Source organism: Pantherophis guttatus, chromosome 3 (genome assembly GCF_059756535.1).
Source record: "Pantherophis guttatus breed Tessera chromosome 3, ASM5975653v1, whole genome shotgun sequence".
In the NCBI taxonomy this organism is placed as follows: domain Eukaryota; kingdom Metazoa; phylum Chordata; class Lepidosauria; order Squamata; family Colubridae; genus Pantherophis; species Pantherophis guttatus.
The window spans coordinates 98740511-98759434 of record NC_142065.1 but is presented as its reverse complement, the minus strand read 5'-3'; the positions used below and the strand labels follow the sequence as shown (position 1 = coordinate 98759434).

Sequence of the window (18924 nt, the reverse complement as noted above, 5' to 3'; positions counted from 1 at the left end):
TGGTAAAAATAAGTACGGTGGTGTGATATGTCATTACAGAAATCATATTGAGTACAGACATAATCAGTTCCCTTGTAAAGTTAAGGATCCTGGTAGTTATCATACAGGAAGATGTAGACATTTTTGAACACTTCTAAGTAAGGTGCATTACTGGATTGCCTAGTGACACATATAAGGAAAAAAGCTATTCAGAACTTAAAACTTTAAAGAGGACCTATCTTGATTAAATGCTGAGACTTATCAGAAATCTAAAGAGTGCAGAGGGGGGACATTAACATTTAATCAAGCAGACATTCTATATCCAACTGAGACTCTAATGTCAGTTCCGACTGAAGGAGGATTCCAATAGTTCTGTGATTTGTACACAGAATTAAACATGCCTATTTAAATCAATGTAATTTAAAATTAATGTTAAGCCATCAAATCCAATTAGTTTGAATAGAACCCACAAAGATACCTGCTTGAATCATTCCAGGTTACCAATAAATTCTCCTAGGGTTGTAATGAACGAATCTCTTGTGTGTTCTTCTTGAACAGAACGGCTGCATAGTTTGATAGCTAAGCTTGCCAAATTCAGGTTCTAATTGCAGCTGATATTCAAATCTTCATGTAAAAGAAAATTTGCAGCTCATGTTTATCACCCCCCTCTAATTCAATGATTTATGAATTTTTGTATATTTCTAATATCCAATGCCACTGTTGCAGACCTCAGAATCTTCCTAAAAACTGCCATCCCGTTAACATTTGATGGAACTTAGAAGTCCTTCAATTTTTCCATTTTTTATAGATAATTCTTCAGATCCTGCCTTACATTATTGTTATTCTGCCCCTGAAATGGAGTGAATGAAGGACCTTGAGGGGTTGGGAAGGGAAGAAATGCTGCCTAAGAAACAGCCAGACATGACAGGTGGGAGTCCTTTGCCATCCAATGGTCAGAGAAAAAAACTTACAGGACCCAACCTCATGGATCAAATAATTAAAGTGGAGATGGAACTTTGTCCAGAGATATTTCATGAGAACAGTCCTCCATTCCTCTGCTCACAACAGAATAGAATACCTTATGCCACCAGGTTTGAAATTTTGGGCTTAGACAACGTAGAACTATGCTGACCTAAACGTAGTACACAAAATTATCTGCTACAACATCCTACCTGTCAATGTCTACTTCAGCTTCAACCGCAACAATACATGAGCACACAATAGATACAAATTTAAGGTAAACCGCTCCAAACTCGATTGCAGAAAATATGACTTCAGCAACAGAGTGGTCAATGCCTGGAATGCACTACCTGACTCTCTGTTTTCTTCCCCAAACTCCCATAACTTTAACCTTAGACTGACTACTGTTGACCTCACCCCATTCCTAAGAGGTATGTAAGGGGTGTGCATAAGCGCACCAATGTGCCTACCGTCCCTGTCCTACTGTCCCCATTTACTTGTATCCTTATCCTGCATTCATGTTTATACTTATATCTGTTATCTTATGTGTTTGACAAATAATAATAATAAAAATTTGTGCCTTGAGGCTTACAAGATTGATGTCAACCCTCTCAGGTAAACCAGACAGGAGACATGACACGATTAACTAATTCTACTTTATTGCAAGGCCACATTAACAGAATTTTGCAAGTTTCTTTTTCTGACTTTCAAGCAACTTTAGACTCCTGCCCTTCTGACTGTTTCTTAGGCAGCTCTCTTCCCCGCTTTCCCCAAAGTCATTTGTACATTCCATTAGAGCCTTATAGCAGGACATAGACTATAAGCATAACAGGAAAGTAGAACTAACACATAAAAGGTAATGAATAGTAAATGTTATATGTAGGAGCTCTATCAATAGCAATTAATTAAAGTGCTTTTGTTATGTTTATCATAAATACGTTAATAATTCATGGGATAAGAAAAGATAACATATGTCCTTTTAAGGATGGATAACTTGTTATGGAAGGGAAAGCTGAAATCAATGAGCAATTGTCATAATGGAGAGACCTGAATAAGTGGATATCGCCAAGGATCTCTCTGCTGATCTTTAATATCTTTGTCAATGACCTGGAACTATGATTGAAAAGCAAGGTGATGAAGTTTGTCCTCACATTATTTTGGGTAATTAATAGAAAAAAAAATTATGAGGACCTCAAAAAAAAAAAAAGGTCGTGAAGGAATGAACATTAAAATAGCATATGCATTTCAGATTATTTATCTAATCTGCAATTCATTACAGGGAAAGATGATTTAACTCTGTGTATATGCAGATGGAGGGGATGTGGTGGCTCAGTGGCTAAGACACTGAGCTTGTCGATCAGAAAGGTCGGCAGTTTGGTGGTTCGAATCCCTAGCATCACATAATGGACTGAGCTCCTGTTATTTGTCCCAGCTTCTGCCAACCTAGCAGTTCAAAAGCATGTAAAAAATGAAGTAGAAAAATAGGGACCACCTTGGTGGGAAGGTAATAGCGCTCCATGCACCTTTGGCATTTAGTCATGCCAGCCACATGACCACGGAATTGTTTTCAGACAGTGCTGGTGTCAGGTTTCGGTGCTATCTTGAATAAACTTCATTCTCAAGTGCAAACTGTCTAATGAATCATTTTTATTTTAAGAATAGCAATATCCGACATTTCTGATTCAAATTGCAGCCAAACTGGTCCCTCCTTCCAACCCCCTCCTCTTCCGCTCTCCAACCCCAATGTCCCATTGGCCATCATACAGATCCATCTCTACATCCCGGCACGTTCTTTTCACAGGAATGTAGCCCCCATCCTCGTCTCCCAGGAAACACTATCTGTAACATACAAAACTAGGTAAAAGTTCATCTTGTTATGTCAGCGCTGGAAGAAAGCCTAATTTGGAACGCTGACAGCCCCTCCCTAGCTGTGCACCCCCCCTCCCGGCTTTCCCGGGTGGTCTGCATGGAATTTTGCTATAAGGCGATCAGCTTGAATGTTTGCGCTCTTCACCCAGGAAGCCTCTGACAATGGGTAACCCTTCCATTTAATTAAGTACTGAAGGCGCCCCCTGTGCCATCTTGAATCAAGAATCCGCTGCACTTCGTAGTGCGTTTGGCCCCCAACAACCAGGGGCCCAGGGGGTTCATGTGGCGTTGGCCTTAAAGTAGACCCTACTACAGGTTTTAGAAGGCTACTGTGAAAAACGGGGTGAATTTTCCCCAAAAGCCGTGGCAACTGCAATTGCACTGTAATGGGGTTGATTATTTTTATTATAGGAAATGGTCCTATAAATTTTGGGCCCAATTTCCTGCTCGGGAGTCTAAGTCTCAAGTACTTGGTGGAGAGGTAAACTTTCTCTCCCAGCTGAAATGGTCTTTGGGGAGTTCGGTGCTTGTCTGCTTGTTCCTTATAAGATTGAACCGCCTTTGCCAGCGCCCTCTTAACATTTTCCCAAGTTTGTCTCAACATTGCCATCCAGTCGGTCAAACTGACTGAGGAAGGGGGCTCCCTCGGGTATTCTGGCATGGGAACAAAATCCATGCCACTCACTATTTTGAACGGGGTTAGCCCCGTACCACTGTGAACAGCATTATTATATGCAACCTCCGCAAAAGATAGGAGGTCTGCCCAATTGGACTGCTGGTAGTCGACGTAGCATCTTAAATACTGTTCTATCATAGCGTTCAGTCTTTCTGCCCCCCCCATTGGTGCTCGGGTGAAATGCTGAGCTGAGCCCTTGGGATGAACCTATGGATCGTAGGAACTCCCTCCAGAACTTTGCTGTGAACTGGACCCCTCTGTCGGAAATGATTCTCCTGGGGACTCCATGTAGGCGGTAAATGTGTTTCAGGAACAGTTTGGATAACTGACGGGCTGAAGGCAGTCCACTACAAGGAATGAAGTGTGCCTGTTTGGAGAATAAGTCTATTACAGTCCAGATCACTGTATTTCCACTGCTCCTCGGTAGGTCTACTATAAAGTCCATTACAATCTCCTCCCATGGTCTTGTTGGCTCAGCTACTGGTTGCAACAATCCAGGTGGGCACCCTGGCCTTGTCTTCATCATGGCACAAATGGTGCAGCTTTTTACATAACTGTCTACGTCCTTTCTCATGTGTGGCCACCAGAAATGCCTTTGTACTAGGTGCAGAGTCTTTAGGAACCCAAAGTGTCCTGCTGGTTTAACGTCGTGGCTCCTCTTGAGAATCAGGATGCGTAAACTCTGTGGGACATAGAGCTTTGTCCCCCTCCATGCTAGTTCATCTCTTTTTGTCAAGAGATGTTGATTGTCCCGATACCAGGGGTTGGTCAGTGTTTCATTTTTTAATTTTGCAGTTAAGTCACTTGCAAGTTGGCCTTGCTGGTCACGTCGTTGCCGTCTGGTGATCACTTGGGCCGCAGCTTGGGTGGAGGGGATGATGGCATTCACTACCTGCTCCCGCTCACTGTTGTATTGGGGCATCCGGGAGAGGGCATCAGCTAGGAAATTTCTCCCTCCTGGGATGTGCTTAAGCTCGAAATTGAAACGATTGAAGTATTGTGCCCACCGCACTTGCCTGGGCGACAGTTTTCGTGGGGTTTTTAGAGCCTCTAGGTTTTTATGATCAGTCCAGACTTCAAATGGTTTCTGGCCTCCCTCTAGAAGGTGCCGCCAGGTCAACAAGGCCCACCTTACTGTAAACACTTCCTTCTCCCACGCTGCCCATCGCCTCTCCGTATCGGTGAGTTTGCGGGAGGTGTAGGCGCAGGGTTGTAGATCACCTTGGTTGTTCTTTTGGAGTAACACGGCTCCTACTGCCACATCACTTGCGTCTGCTTGGATGACAAAAGGCTGTTCCGGATCCGGGTGTTTAAAGACAGGTTCTTTCGCGAACAGTCCTTTTAGCATCTCAAATGCCTGTTGGCAGGTCAGGTCCCACTGTAGGGGTTGTCCCAGGCGAGGTTTCATCGCTGGGCTTCCTGTCTTTAGGAGGTCCATCAAAGGTTTGGCAATCTTCGCGAACGAGGGGATGAATTGTCTGTAGAAATTCGCAAAGCCTAGAAAACTTTGCAGTTGTCTGCGGGTGCGAGGGGGCTGCCATTGTAGAACTGATTGGACCTTGGCTGGGTCCATCTCTATCCCCTCATTTGATACTCGGTAGCCCAGGTAGTCTAGCCATGATTGGTGGAAATCGCATTTTGGCAGTTTGACATATAGGTTTGCCCGTAGCAGTTTTTTCAGTACTTGGCGGACGAGGGGTATGTGTTCGTCTATGGTCTCCGTGTAGATAAGAATATCATCCAGGTAGACGAGGACCCCTTTGTAAAGGTGTTCATGTAAGACTTCGTTTATTAACTGCATGAATACTGCCGGGGCTCCTTGCAATCCAAAAGGCATTACTTTAAACTGGAAACTACCCAGGGGGCAGTTGAATGCTGTTTTCCATTCATCTCCTGCCTTTATGCGTACTCAGTAATAAGCTTCTCGAAGGTCTAGTTTGGTGAAAACCTTCCCTTTAGCTAGGTGGGCTAACATGTCTTTCATGAGGGGGAGGGGGTACAAGTTGTGTACGCAAACAGCGTTGATACTTTGAAAGTCAACCACCAGTCTCATGGAGCCGTCCTTTTTCTCTTTAAACATGACCGGCGCCGCTACCCTTGGTTTCACTGGCTCAATAAATCCCCTTTGTAAGTTTTTGTCTATGTAGTCCCGCATTTCCTGCATTTCTCGGGGCATCATGGCATACATTTTAGGTTTGGGTAGTTTCGCTCCTGGGATAATCTCGATGGCACAATCGGTCTCGCGGTGGGGGGGCAGAATGTCACACTCGGCCTCGCTGAATACCCCCGCAAGGTCTTGGTACTCCCTTGGGATCTGGTTTGTGTTACAAGCGGTGGTGGGTGCGGCTGCCAATTGCTTTGCTGCACCTTCTGGGAGGGACCCTTGTGTTGGTGGTGTTTTCTTCTGTAGTGGAGGGCTGCTTTGGGGTTTCAGCGTGGGAGGGAATTCTTCTGGTCGGGGCGGCAGGGGTTGGGGCCCCTTTGCTATTCTCAGCCTGTGGGTTCCCTCTTGCCACCAAATGATTGGGCCCCATTTGTCGAGCCATGAGAGTCCCAATATGACTGGTTCTGTCATCTTGGGGGCTATTATGAAGCGGATCGTCTCCCAGTGATCTGCGAGTTCTAGTCTCACGGGTTCAGTCAAGTGTGTGGCGTACGTTCCTCCCACTAGGGACCCATCAACTTGCTCAAAGCGAATTGGTTGTTTGAGCTGTTTAGCTCGGATTCCCAATTTTAGAACTGTGGGTAGGTTGATTAGGCACTGTGTGCTACCCGAGTCTATTAGGGCTTGGAAAGTCTCTTGGGCCCCTGTTTTGGGGGCTGTTAGGCGTATGGGGAAAAGAAAAGGATGGACGGGTCCACTCACCATCGGGTCATCCTCGCCTTCGTCTTCCGTGTCATAGGGTTCGGGGGACTGATCTCCCTCCTCTGGGATTCCTCTGGTTTCGGTCAGATGAGCGAAAAACTCAGGGATTTGGGGAGCTTCCCGCGGTACGTGGGTGACGCGCTTGGGCCCTTGTTCCGGTCATGCTTTGGGCAATGGAGCTGGTCCCGGTCTAGGCGTTCCACATCTTGCTGCTATGTGGCCGCTTCCTCCACATCTGTAGCATTTCAGTGGGCTCCGTGGGGCAGTTGGTCTGTAGGAGGGCTGTGATGTTAGGGTTTCTCGTCTGTTGAGTGGCCCCTGGTCTGGTCGGCCTCTCTCCTTTTCCTCTGGTGGTTTTGATGTGTCACTCGCCCGCAGCCCTCTGTCGACTTTTATCGCTACCCGGAACCATTCAGCGAGTCGGTTTGGGATATCACGATAGGCAGTCACTTGGGAAATTCTTTTATCTAGGCTTGTTCTAAAAAAATACACCAGCAATCGCTCTGGTAGGGGAGGCAGTGTCCCAATGACTCTCCTGAATTCACGGATATGCTCTCTGATGGGCTTCCCCCTCTGCATTAGGTTTCTGAGCTCGTCTTCCACATAGGGGTCCTCCTCCTCCTCCTCATAACGGGCTCTCAATAGTTGCAAGAACCCATCCGCATCTTGTAGCTGGGGGGCCCTGTATTTGTAGAGTGATGCTGACTACCTCTTTGCTTCTCCCTCCAGCCCTTCCGAGATAGCATTCACTAGGGCTCTGGGGAAAGGGTAGAGGTGTCCGAACCGCTCTATGTATATCTCAGCTGAATCGAGGAATTGGGCGAGGTTGTCTGGGTCACCATCGAACTTCCCTCTGAACTGGGGTGGCTCCTCCCTCTCTGCCCTCTCCTCTCTGTGCTGAGCTCTGGAGGGCCGGCCTTGGTGTTGATAGTCCTCTGCCTCGTCTCTCATCCTAGGGTGGGGAGGTGCTGCCTTGTCTGGGCTTCGCTGCCATTCCCATCCCCAGCTCGCCCTTCCCAATTCACTTAGGGGTTTTTCTTTATCTTTTAAATTTGCAAAAGAAAATTCCGCCTCTAAGGCTTTTGGCACAGTCCCCGGGTACTTATCTGCCTCACGTTTCTTTGCTTGAAGTTCTGCGGGGAGGGAAGGCGGAGAAAGTTGAACCTTTGTATTTTCCAAGTTGGCTGGAATCACAACCGCTTCTGCTCCTCCCGTTTCTTGAAGCAGGCTTTCCTCCGAGAGCTTGGCTTCAGCCATAGTCCGTCCGACCAGATGTCTGGGAGGGAACGGGATGATTTAAACTCAGCCAGCCTGGATTTGGAGGAGAGTTTGGCTGTCTGTCAGGTTTCAGTGCTATCTTGAATAAACTTCATTCTCAAGTGCAAACTGTCTAATGAATCATTTTTATTTTAAGAATAGCAATATCCGACATTTCTGATTCAAATTGCAGCCAAACTGGTCCCTCCTTCCAACCCCCTCCTCTTCCGCTCTCCAACCCCAATGTCCCATTGGCCATCATACAGATCCATCTCTACATCCCGGCACGTTCTTTTCACAGGAATGTAGCCCCCATCCTCGTCTCCCAGGAAACACTATCTGTAACATACAAAACTAGGTAAAAGTTCATCTTGTTATGTCAGCGCTGGAAGAAAGCCTAATTTGGAACGCTGACAGCTGGCTGTTTGGCTTAAAAACGGAGATGAGTACCGCCCCCTAGAGTCAAGAATGACTAGCATGTATGTGCGAGAGGAACCTTTATCTTTATATGCAGATGGAATCAGAGTTGTCAGCAGTACAGGACAGAATTTTGGGTTTGTGGCATACCTGGATGACAAGTAGGATTTATGTGAGTACAGCTATTGTGAAGAAGGGAAATTTAACATTGGACTTCATTAGATAAAGTGTTGGAAATGAAGCTCCAAGAATACTACATCTGTAATGCAATCATACTTTGGATAGTGATTGGGCTAACTCAAAGATGGAAATGAACAATTGCCCTATAAATAAAAGCATTTGGATTTATTTATTTTTTACCTTAGAAAAAGGTTAGGAGAGTGTGACAATATTGGATAAAGTTACAGATAGATAAAGATAAAGCCTCATAATTCCTAGAACCTCTGGTTATCTAATGAAGCTGAGTATGCCAGATTCAGAACAGATAAAGGATATAGCTCACACAGTATGCAGTTAAACTGTGAGATTTCGTGCTTTCAAATGAGTTGGTGATCACTTGGTTAGATTATTTTAATAGAAAGTTTAAATTCATGGAGCATCAAATTCTTAATGGTTTCTAAAGCTTGATATCTTGGTTATACATTATCCTATTGATTCTAAATAAAAGCAGCTGGATAAATGCAAACAAGAAAATGTAATTTACCATATAGATTTTTGATCGGCCTCTGTAGAAGAAAAATACTGAGATGCAAGGTATACAATGGCATTTGCTGTTCTCTCCTGCTGAGGGAGTAGTTAGTATTAGTGGCATGAGCCATAAATCCCAAACTTGCTCTTGCAGTATTGCGAATGCCAGCTTGGGTGCAGTGCAAGTCACTGTTGAATTGCAATACTGTTTATTTATCTTTGAATTGTCAAAACAAAACAAAACAAAAAAAAACCTATCCTGAGAGGAAAAGAGCAGTCTTGCTGATCTCGATCCAGCCATTATTTCAGTCATTGCTGGTCATCTGATTTTCTTCCAGAATCAGGGTGACAAAGTCAACCCCATTTACTTTGAGGTTGGTCTTGGACAGTGTTGGAGTAAGGGGAAAAAAAGATACGTTTGTAAGGATGCTGAATTCTGTTTCATTCATTGACTGGAGATGAAATGAAGACAATGTCATGAAAACACTGCAACAAAAAAAGTTGCCCAGTCATGTTAGACTGTAATGGAGAAAAGCTCACTTTGCATCTTTTCTGCTCAGATTAGATACTGGGTTATCCTGTAATGAGAAGAAAATTAAATTACACCAGCAGTTTATAGTGACAAAATGCCTTGTAAGCAGTGGTGGGATTCTGTCAGAATGTTCACAGTGTGGCTATTTGAGACAACCCAGGAGCAAAATACAGTAAACAGAGGTTTGTACTTCAAATAAATAGTGGTTTATCTACAAGGAATATACATGTACTAGGCAAAGTCAGGCAATAAATCAACAACTATAGCACGGAAGCACACATGGAGAGAGATACACCCTTACAGGACCTCTTTTATATATACAGTCTCTTAAAGTGATACCAGTTAAATAACTTTGCTGACTCATTCTCATTGCATCATCATTTCAGTATTACAGCATTACAGCATTACAACTTTACAGCAGCTGGTCAGTTATTAAATCATCATTACCCTGACAGATTCAAATAATTTAACAACCAGTTCACCCAGGGGCAGGTTGGCTGTCACGGGAGGCATGGCCCATCTCCATCTTCCAGCTCTGCTGCACATGCAGGACGAGCCTCCTGCGATGACCAACCTGACCCTGGGTGAACCTGTTGTTAAATTACCCTCCCCCCACTATCAAGGTGGATCCTGGATGCTGTGCTGCAATGGAGAAACAGGAAATAGAGAGGCCGGCATGAGGGAATGAGGAGTAGCAGGGAGAAGAAAGAGGAAAAGTGGCCTTCTTCTTCCCTCATGCCAGCCGCAGTGCAGTGTAGCACCCAGGATCCACTTTAATAGCAGGGAGTAGGTAATTTAACAACCAATTTGTCCAAACCCATGCAAACCTGCTGAATCCCACCACTGTTTGAAAGTATGGATGAATGATGAAAATTTGTAATGACATATCTGAAAATATGTCATTATTCATATTAATAAACAAAACAATAAAACATTGAATATTTAAATTACACAGACTGTAATCTGAACATCAAAAATGTGTACATTAAGGTTCTTTTTTAAATTTTCCTTTTGTTTTTGTTTGAAATCCTGTTACAACTTCAGTTTCACAGCCACGTCACTGCTAGCCACTTCAATTTCTGGATTACAAATTATAGAGTTAACAAACAGCAGCATAAAAAATGACAAAACTCTACATTGAACAAATTGAAAAATAATGAACTGTCCATTACCAGTTGATGTTGAATTTCTGGGTCTTATTATGTGTCTCTAAAGCCCATGGAAAGCAATATACAGCTGGATCTGTTTCAAGAAGTTTGCTGAGGTTTTTGAAGCATGTTATTTCATTTTTAGTTATTTCTCATAATAAATGAAGTCATAAAAAAATAAATGGGCTAATTTGATACATACATTTGAAAATCCTCATTTACAAATTATACTGAAGTTCCAAATAATTACACTGCTCTGACAAGCAGAAGAATATTACTTTCTTTGAGCTTTTATGGATATTCACTATGTGAAAATTTAACCAATATTTGCACTATGCTCCAAAAACATTGTAATCTACAGTACTAGGTTACTTATTCCAAGCATATCCCTAACCATTGTCAGAACCTTGGGAAACTATAGTCTTGGAAAGTGTAATATGAATTCTAAATTCTAATTTCTACCAACCAGAAATGGCCTCTGCACTGAATTTAGATGATACGCATTTTAGCAATGTCAAAGACCATTCCAGAGGTCCTGAAAAATAGAATTGGGATGTCAATGTGCATGATCAAATTGGCAAAGTAGCTTAGCATATTATGAGAGTACATCAGTGTCTTTTCTGAAAAATCTGGAATATTTTCTCTTCAAAGGTACTCTTGATTTCAGTCAAAAATAATTTGTTCTCTATTTATTCTAGAACAGTGTTTCTCAAACTTGGCAGTTTTAAAATGGCTGAACTTCAATTCCCAGGATTCACTAGCTGACATTCAACTTTTGGAAACTGAGTTGCCAAAATTGAAACACTGGTCTAGAGGGTAAGGCAAAAAGGATATTCTGCTATCTGTCCTGGCAATTGGATTTGAATAATTCTGGCATTTGATCACTCTTTCAGATTTTGAAACGGTAGAACTGATAGGGACTTCTTTACTCCATACAGATGCTACATCTTACGATCAGAATTGTTGTCTCCAAAATGACAGAAATAAGTAATGGAGTTAATAACAAAACTATACACAGATCCTGTTCCTGTGAGTTTGTGGAGAGAGAGAGAGAGAGAGAGAGAGAGAGAGAGAGAGAGAGAGAGAGAGAGAGAGAGAGAGAGAGAGAGAGAGAGAGAGAGAGAGAGAGATGTTACAAACAGTCCATTTTGACAGCTCTATGAGATCAGCTTCTAATCACTTCATTTCATGTGAATTCAAACAAAGCTAAATTTCAGCCACCAAAAAACAGTATCAGTATGTTTGAGAAAATCCTGAAGGTTGCAGATAATAAGGCAAACCAGGAAATGTGTTCAATTGTGATGAAGTGTTGAGCATCAGAAAATGCCCTGTTTAAGAGTAAATAGTAAGAGTAAATTGAATAGAGCCATTCCATTTGTACACAAAGACATACTTCAGAATGTTGGAAATGAATTCAACCAACAAGCATGGGTCGATGAAAACAAAGAGACTTTATTAAAAGAAAATAATAAAAACAATTTTGCAAAATAGGGTGGCATCCCAGCAGATCTCAACAAGACGTTTGAGACAGGAAGCCACACTTAAAGTTTCAAAAGCATTACATTTTGTAGTTCCCTATCCCTCATGCCCCTCCTACATCGCATCCAGTGATCGATTACAGCTAATCCAAAGTGCCTTTTAGAGAGAACATCATCTCCTTCTCTAATTACATGTTCATCAACACCTCCTTGAAACTACCTATAAAATATTTTGCAAGCATGGCTCTTTCTTATCTCTATTGCCTTGGCATTAAAGAGTGGACCTTTTTCTAATGGGCCTCAAACAAAAGAAGATCTATTCTAACACAACATTGTTACATATTGGTATGCTTAATATCTTAAAGCAGAATAATGTCTAACAAATTTAACAGAGTAACAGAGCTGGAAGGGACAAGGGCAGGTCATCCAGTCCAACCCCCTGCCTGAGCAAAATTGAATCTTCACTTATATGCATTTCTAACCTATATACCTACATACTATTTTATTTTTGAATTTTCTCATATCCTACAAGAATCACATTGCAACCTCTCTTATATTTGCTTCTCAGATTCAAAGCATGATAGTGAAGAAAAAAAAATTAAAGATGGCTTTTTTTTAAAAAAAAAATAGCCATATATATTTGACTAACATCAGAGTCATTTGAAGTATTATATATATTTAATGTTTCAAAGTTTTGTGCTCCTCCCAATTTTTGCAATACATTTTACCAAATTAGATGCTTTGTACCACCTTGGGAAGTTCAGTTGGCCTTTATTAATGCAATATGAATTTATTCTTTTCTTTCATACAGTTTCTTAAATATTTATTGAGCTGGAATGAGTGAGTCTTTTAATTCCCATAGTTATAAATAATGTGTAACTAATTAAATACAACAACCATATAAAAGTAGTTGGACTACACATTTTGGATACTAAACTGGAGGGACAAAAAGCAGAATCACCTTTTAGGTATTTTTTTAAAAAAATTAGATATTAATGTGGAAAAATTCATCAAGAGTGATATATATTCTAAAACATTTTATCATTTTCACAGAATTTGCAAAAGTATTTTACTCCTTAAAAAGGCCTTAATCCAAATGATAGAATGAGACCTATAAAAGGGGGCAAATTTGTGAAGGATAATTATGTCAGTCAAAATAGCATAAAACAGTGAATTGTAGTTGTGGCTGGATTGACATGAGAAGTTTATTTTAGAATGACCAAGATTTAATTTTATTATTTAATTTCTCCCTCATCTTGTTCTCTGGACTTTTCTGTCCCAAGACCCAGGTGAGTCAAACTGGATTATATCCCATAGAGAGGGATTTAACATGTGATATTCTTCTTATCTGTACAATACCTGTGATAAAAGGTTAATCAGAAGTGGGACCACAGGGGGAGTCATTAACTAATTAACTGATTATCTAATTATGTAGCAGGGAATCAAATGCCTTCTTGTACTCAATCTGAACTATTGTATACTCAAGTTGTTCTTCCTCTGCTTGCAGTTTTCAAAATCATCTTGTCAGGAGCTGATCTATTTCTCCTTTGCTGTTTGGGAAGTATTTCTACTGAAATGGAAAAAGTTTGTTTTCATTTAGTTGCTGTTGGACACCATAAACTAAACCACTATTAGCAATTTCAAAAATTGTTAAGCAGGTAATTGGCCAGTAGTTGCTGGGTGCTGACCTTTTCGTTGGAATTTTCGTTACTAGGTAGGTTTTGCCAGCTGTTAACCAATCTTCAATTTCACTTCCTTGCAGTGTACTGTAAACTACTTGGTAATGAGTAGGTGTAGACCAATCAGAATTTCAATCAAAAAGCATAAAAGTCATTTTCATCTAATGCTAGTCAATTCTTGATATTCCTTGCTATTTTCTCTACCATTTCTGCTGCCATTTCAAATTGTTTCATTTCAGCTTCTTTCTTATTCTTATATACTTCCTTTATCCAAGCTGCATTCTTATTGTATTTCCTTGCATTATTGCATAGCTGTGCTCAGAACTGCACTGTTTCTTCTTTCTCAGGTTTGGCTGATTCATTGCAATCCCTTTGTTGATGGACTGGTAGAAACATTTCAAATTTGACTGAAATTAGAGATTCTGTCTGTGATGTGCAGGATCTTGTGTTTAAACTGTTTTTCTTTCATCTGTTCTAGCTGACTTGCATTTGATCTTAGCATGCTAATTTTCCAACCTGTTCTTTCATTTTGGTGGTGTCTTCTTTGGCTTTGTTTGTTGATTTTGCATCCCAGATCGTAGTTGTGACAGCAGCTGTACTGTGCTGCAGTTGGTTTATTCCTGAAGTGTGTTAATGCTTATATTTGATATTGCAATATTGGCATTCCCTAACACTTGTGCTTGTTATTTCTTTGTAACAACATTCAATGCAGGCAGCCTTATTCTGTTGCTTTTGTGCTGTTCTAAGTGCTCAATTATTTTTCAATTCAATTCCTCTTTTTTATTTAGAGGGCTTTGTTTTTTCTGAAGATAATGCAGAATAAAGGGTTCCTGGTTTGGGAATACAAAATTAATCAGTAGCTATGTGGCTTCCTCTACTGCTGACTCCCCCTTGTTTGCTTCTAAAATCTGAGCTACTTTTGATAAAATTTGGATTTCTTTGCCTGGGGTAGACTTTTGCAAATCATCCAATTCTACCTCTGTGAATACTTTATTTCATGACATGAACCATTGATCTGATAACCTCTGTTCTTGTTGATTCTGAATGCTCTTTCCAGAACTGGTGCATTCTTTTCAAATATTCTTGTTAGGTTTGATTTGTAATACTTCAATAATTCTTTATTTTCAGTTGTCATTGTTAAGGAATTCGCAGAGTAACCCTTGAGTAGCAAGGGTGTGCACATGAAAGCGATTGAGAGTAGTTATGAATAAACACAGCCAACACAGAGATACACTGAGTTTACTTTCAGGAAATAATAAGGCACAGTCTAATAAACAGTCCAGGTCTTACACATATAAAGCAGGAGATAGCAAAATGACAGTCCAGGGATAATTCAATAATAAAGTCTTCTTACCAGTTGTAGTAGTCATTCACAATAAACAGTTCTTCTGGATTTGCAAACAGTAGCATACATAGATATCAGAGAACAAAAACAGCAAAGAGAAAACAAACCATGTTTCTAGCTCCCTCTTAAGGACATTGGCTACAGAGCTAACTAATCAGGACATAGTATGATGCAATACAGCAGTCTTAGAGCTACATTGATGGTTTATATATTGCCAACCCAACAAGTTAGGTAATAATCATTTCCTAACAGTCATATATTTGCAAAAGGTAAACAACTTCTCTTCTGGTAGTCCTTCAGCAGTTGTCTTTGGCTGTTCAGCTAACAGTCCTGAGTCTTGTAGCCCATTTTTCTCTAGATCAGTGGTGGGTTGCTACCAGTTCGGGCACCCCGGTTCGGGCGAACCAGTAACAGTGGCAGTGGGAGGCTCCGCTCACCCGCCTAGATGTCATCAAATACGATCTGCGCATGCGCAGAAGTGTGTGCACAAGCAAAGCAAGCACATGCGATTGAGCGAACCGGTAGCAAAGGTAAGTGAAACCCACCCCTGCTCTAAATGTTTAGTAACTCCAATACTCAGTGTGGTCCTTGTTAACTACAGTGACAACTAATCCAGGATAGATTCACCATATTGATCATAAGAGAGGTAGTCTTCGTTTGGGTTCACTGATGAGACCTTTCCAGGAGGGCTTTAGAACCTTTGGAACAACTCTCATTCTCCTGAAAGCATACAAACCCACAATCACTTCAAGGTAATGCCTCTCTGAGTGATTGTCATTGTTATTTTCCTCTTGAATGGTATCACACTTCAGACACATTACATAAAGACCCAACTCTCTAGAAAAGGCTCTACTACTAAAGGTGAAAGTAAACAGAAGAAAAGAATGACCAGCAGCAAGGCAGAAGGACTCCGTTATAGTAGTGATGATAAGCACAGAAATTGGACATTTTAAAGAACAGGTTACAGATGCTTCATCATGGAGAATAATCTAGGAGTCTAAAATCATTTGGTGGCATATAATTATGGTAACATACCTAAGACACACAAGCAAAAATACAGCATTGTGGTGACTCAGTCACCATATTTTTCTCTTTCCCTTGAACCCATTTACCCCTGGATGCCTATCCATTCTTTACCATTGCACTGTGTTTTCTTTTACTCTTTTGCCCCCTCAATATGTACTTCTATTTTCCTAACCAGACCTAAAATGAAAATATAAGATACAATTAAGAAATAAAAAATAAATAAATATGACAAAAATAACTCTGTTTCAATTAACTTTATAGTATGAAAAGATTGGCACAGCCCTCAAGCTTTTATCTGAATTTTAGGCATGCTTTGAATATTACTGTTTTATTCATGTCCCAAACAGTAGAGTTCTTACTATAATTTCCCAATGTAGCTACCTTGTTGGAATGTTTGCTTCTTTGATCTTCATAAAAATAGGTTGTTGGATCTCAGGGAGAAGGCCTATTTTCTATGCCCTATTGACTTCAAATCACTTGAGGCAGAACGGATGCTAGGTTTACACTGTTCCTAATTCAAAATCTTCCGTAAAGCTTTGCCTCTGGTAGGTAGATTGGGAATTTTACCATGTGTAAAAAAAAAAAAAAAGATGTTAAACAAAAGAAAACAAACTAATAGTGGGCTTGCTTTTGTAAACCCACTTAGTGGAAAAAATGTGCAAGGAAGTTGTTTTAAATAGTGACTGATGGATTCAAAATTATATTTCTGATATAGGCACTTTTTTAAAAAACTCAATTGCACCTTTGTATTTGTTTAAAAATTTAGATATCAACATGTCTTTTCTTTAGTTAGCAAGTTCATTCTCCTTAATGCAACTTGTCAGGCTATAATTCCTGGATCAACCAAAGAGAGTTGGCCTTCTTTCAGATGCAAAGATTTGGTTTGAAGAGGGTTAGGTAACATTTGTATTTTTCAGGGGTGTCAAATTTGTGTTGTCATGGTGGCGTCACATGATATATTCTGACTTTCCCCCCCTTCGCTAAACCGAGTGTGGGCGTGGCCAGCATATGATGCATCTGGCCCGCGGGCCATAAGTTTGACAGCCCTGGTGTTTTTAAAAGATGCTTTACATTTCAAATAATACTATGTCTCAATATTCAAGTGGTGTTTTTAATTCGCAAGAGTGCACATTTGAATCTGAGCCACATAACCCTTTATTTTATTTTTTTAAGTCGCATACATTTCTCCTATTCTCCAAGACTAAAAATGTGCTCTGATTCAGCACAGCATGGAATTCAGGTTGATTTTAAACTTGGGAAGATACAGAGGAATCTACCTATTCCTGTCTCCAAATGAAAATATTCAGTGGAGCTCTAGTATTTTAAGTGTTCTGTATACCTGAAAGAGTAAGGGATTAGGCTTCACACATCAAAAAGGTTGAAAAATAATTCAAAAAATAAGTATTGCACACACACACACACGCGCGCGCGCACACACACACACACACACACACACACACGTGTATATGTATATGTAAAACACAGAGAATGAAAGAGAGAATTTAAATAAATTACACTAATGTTGGAAGCACCAAAGTGCTTCCAGGTTGAAAGGATGCCCAGTTGGGAGTTCCTTTTATATCCCTGGCAGGAGCTGGAGCAAATGACAGAAGCTCATCCCATCCAACAGCAGCATTTGGGTCTCGAATGTGGGCTTGCTGCTTGTCAACTCAGGCAGTCACCATGCTCCTCATTTAAAGAAAATGATAAAACAATAAATACAATTTTACTTCTACTTCATGTGTGGAAGAAGAATAATTGGAATCAGAGATTTATTTATTTATTTATTTATTTATTTATTTATTTATTTATTTATTTATTTATTTATTTATTTATTTATTTATTTATTTATTTATTTATTTATTTATTTATTTATTTATTTTTTTGTCGCATTTCTATGCTGCCCAACTCCCAAGGGAGATCAACAGCCCCAGGCCTGCCGGAAGAGCCAGGTCTTAAATAAAGATGTGAATTTATAAAGTTGGGAGAGAATGGGGACTGATTTGATAGGACGTTAGTTTTTTACTTTAGGTCAGTTATTGACTTTTTAAAAAAAATCATTTTATATGTAAAAGATTATATGCCATTTGTCTGTTGCCACCCACTGGCAGTATTTACAACTAACACATTATTGACTTTTTAATTTTAGTCATAATAATTTTCAGTATTATTAGAAATGATCAGCAAATCTTACAGGATGAAAAAGATTACAATTAGCCTTTATTAGTCATTATAGTTATTGTAATAAAATAAATGAATTTTATTTTAAGGACATAATGGAACAATGATTAGGATAACCTCAGTTTGTCTAAACAATGGGAAACTTTCTTGATGCCCGTAACAAAAATATCAGCGTATCCTAAAATATGGCTTATTCACAAAATAAATGAATAGAAAATAACATTTTGACCTTGTAGCATTTGTGTAAAAAAGGAGTAAACAAACACCGACATTGTTGAATATTCAATGAAAATAATGTTTCATTAAAACAGATGGCTTGGAGTACATCCTAAAGTTATTATATTCTGGAAAGAAGTAATTTCATATGTTCATTTGATCCTGAGACATCATTTCATACATTCTGACATCAATATTCTTTGGAATTACATATTTATTGAATAGAAATAGATTCTTGGAGAAAGGAAACAGATTCTTTACATCCTTTCCATTGTTAAGCGATTACTCTTTCAATCCTGAAAGACAAACAACATGGCTGTAGTTACTCGATGGATTGAAAACTCGATGTTAATTGCAACCTGTGAATGAGTTGCTGGCAGACACTGATGATATATGGACTTTGAAATATGGTAATCTTTTACTGAAACTGTATCAGAGTTTCTTGCAAAAATCAAATCCAGAAAGCACACACAGGTAGACTGATTCAGCAGGATTGATTAAATAAGAAACTTCTTTATATACAAGAATATATATACAATACCAACAGTAGAGTTCTTTCAATGTGGTAATAAGTAGATCAGTTTCCAGTTTCATTTCAGCAGAGCAGA

At 40.1% G+C, this 18924-nt stretch overlaps 1 long non-coding RNA gene across 2 annotated transcripts in view; it reads right to left on the bottom strand.

Moving 5' to 3' along the window:
* Positions 1-18237: 18237 nt before the first annotated feature.
* The window catches only part of LOC148114702 (uncharacterized), a 125706-nt gene continuing 125019 nt past the window's right edge, over positions 18238-18924 (bottom strand). For both annotated transcript variants that reach the window (XR_015733186.1, XR_015733185.1), the window contains one exon: positions 18238-18612. This is a non-coding gene — a long non-coding RNA (uncharacterized LOC148114702). The remainder of the gene's footprint in view (positions 18613-18924) is intronic.